We start from the raw sequence: 3043 nt of genomic DNA on the forward strand, positions 1-3043 counted from the left end.
AATTTTTTGATGACCTGTTGAATTCCTTCTTTTGTTATGAATCTGTTCAACTTTTCCACATCAGTCTGTGTTAGTTTAGGTAAGTGATGTGTTTCTAGAAATCTGTCTTTTTCTTCCAGATTTTCAAATTTGTTGGAGTACTTTTCTTCATAGTGTCCTGATATTATCCTTTTTATTTCAGCTGGTTCTGTTGTGATGTTGCCCATTTCATTTCTTATTCATGTTATTTGTATTCAATCCCTCTTTTCCTTTGTTAAATTTGCCAGTGGTTTGTCAATTTTATTGATCTTTTCAAAAAACCAGCTTTTGTTCTTGTTGATTTTTTTTCTATTGTCTTTTTATTTTCTGTTTCATTGATTTCTGCTTGAATCTGTATTATTTCCTTTTTTCTGGTGACTACAGGCTTTTCTTGTTGTTGTTTTTCTAATTGTTGGAGTTGTTGACTTAAAGTGTTGATTTTGGCTCTTTGTTCTTTTTTGATGTGTGCATTTATTACGGTACATTGGCCTGTCATCACTGCTTTTGCTGTGTCCCAAAGATTTTGTTATGTTGTGTTTTCACTCTCGTTTGATTCAAGGAATTTTTGAATTTCATTTTTTATTTCTTCTCTTACCCAGTCTTTCTTAAGGAGGGTGTTGTTCAGTTTCTATGTCTTTACTCTTTTTCCATTGATCTTCCTATTGTTGATTTCTAATTTGATAACATTATGATGTTAGAAGATGCTTTGCAGTATTTCAATGTTTTTAAATTTATTAAAGCTTGCTTTATGGCCTAACATATGGTCTATCATGGAAAATGTTCCATGTTCACTGGAATGAATGTATATTGTGTTGTTGTTGGGTGAAGTGCTCTGTAGACATCTATAAGGTCAAGGTGGTGGATTGTGTTGTTTAGCTCTTCTGCATCTTTGTTGAGTTTCTTTCCAGTTGTTCTGTCTTTCATTGAAAGTGGTGTATTAAAGTCTCCCACTGTAACTGTGGAGTCATCTATTTGCCTTTTCAACCTTTTAAAGTCTGATTTTTGTATTTTGGGTCTCTTTCATTGGATCCATAGATATTCATTATGGTTATATCTTCTTGTTCAATTGATCCTTTAATCATCATATAATGTCCTTCCTTATCTCAGATGGTGTTTTTTGTCTGAAAGTCAATTTGATCAGAAATTAATATTGCCACTCCTGCTCTTTTCTGATTGCCATTTGCTTGATATATCTTTTGATTTTTAGTCTATTTTTGTCTTTGTCTCTAAGGTGTGTCTTTTGTAGACAACATATTGATGGGTTTTGTTTTCTTTCCCAATCAACAACTCTCTGCCTCTTGAGTGGTGCATTTAATCCATTAACATTCAGTGCAATCATTGACAAGTATGAATTGGTTGCTGTCATTTTGTTATGTGTTTTTTCATGGTGTCCCTGGTTTCTTTGTTCCCTATTATTTTCTGCACTGAGCTCATTATGTTTATGAATCGTGTTATCATTTCCTTTGTTGCTATTGTTTTATTATTTGCTGAATTTTTGTGCTTGTCCTCTTTTTTATTGTGATATGAAGGTTTATCTTTTTCATTGAGGTTTCCCTGTGATTTATAATTTTCTCCCAGAGTTTAGAACAGTCCATTCTATCTTGCAACTCCCTTGACTTCTTCACCATTTAGAAGTTCTGTAACTACACAGTATTTTCCCTCTTTTGGTGTGTAGTTGTGCTCATTTGCTGATTGATGTGTCTGGTTTTCTGTTTACAATCTTGTAAACTTATTTTACTTTGGATATGTCCATAGCTGTAGTTTCTGGGTTATGTCATCTTGTGTATTAATGGTCAGTTGTTTTTTGCTATTATTGGTTCTCTGTTCAAAGGACTCCCTTTAATATTTCTTGTACGGTTGGTATGATTTTAACAATGCTCTTTAGTTTCCGCTTATCTGGGAATCTCCTTATTTCACCATCATATTTGAGGGACAGTTTTGCCAGGTATGTAATTCTTGGTTGAAAAATTTTCCCTTTCAGGTTTTATATATACCATCCTATTGCCTTCTTGCTTGCATGGTTTCTGCTGAGAAATCAGAGCTTATTCTTATTACTTGTCCTTTGTAAGTAACATTTTCTTTTTCCCGTGCGGCTTTCAGGATTCTTTTTTTGACTTTGGTTTTGATGAGTTTGATGATGATATGTCTTGGAGATTTTTTTGGAGGTCTATCCTGTTTTGAGTTCATTGGACTTCCTGGATGGCTATATTTTCATCTTTCATCATATCAGGGAAGTTCTCTTCCAACAAATCTTGGCAATTTTCTCAGTGGTTTTATTTTTCTCTTCCTGTTCTGGAATTCCAATGACACATAGGTTATTCCTTTTGATGGTTTCTGACATGAACCTTAGGCTTTCTTCATTTTCTTTTTATCTTTTTTCAGATTGATCTATTTCCAAAAAAGTATTCAGGTATTTGTCTTCAGTCTCATTAATTATGACTTCCATTACATCTGTTCTACTGCTTTGCCCTTCCAATGTGTTATCTATTTCTGACAATTTAGTATTAATATTCTGGATTTCTATCTGTAGATTTGAACTGTTTTTAATTTTTCATTTATTTTGTCATTTTATTCTTTTATTTTCTTCTGAAACTATTCTAGGATGTTGTGTGTGTTTTCCTTGCTCTCTCTCTCAATTTGTTGAAGATACCTAAGCATAATTCTTTTGAATTTCTTATCAGGGAGTTCCAGTGCTGTTTTTTCCTCAGGGATGTGTTTTGGGTCTGTATCCTGCTCCCTTGTTTCTATCACTTTATCTTGCTTCTTTGTGTGGACATGATGGTCTGTTGTCTCTGAGACATTGTGACATTGTTGTCTTTAGATCTCTGTTAACTCTTTTTGAAGAGAAGCTAAGGGTGAGTCAGGCTCTTCTTGGTAGATGTTTATCATTGACATGTTAGTGGAGAAAGAATTGGTGGCTCTCACTCAGTAAGTGAATCTGCTGGAGGTGCCGTGTAGTTGTGTTGTATGGGGACTGTTGCTGTCTCCCACTCAGTTAGATAAAAATAAAAATTGAATAACCATC

Source organism: Orycteropus afer, unplaced genomic scaffold, assembly GCF_000298275.1.
Source record: "Orycteropus afer afer isolate SDZICR_OR568_19922 unplaced genomic scaffold, OryAfe1.0 scaffold00325, whole genome shotgun sequence".
In the NCBI taxonomy this organism is placed as follows: domain Eukaryota; kingdom Metazoa; phylum Chordata; class Mammalia; order Tubulidentata; family Orycteropodidae; genus Orycteropus; species Orycteropus afer.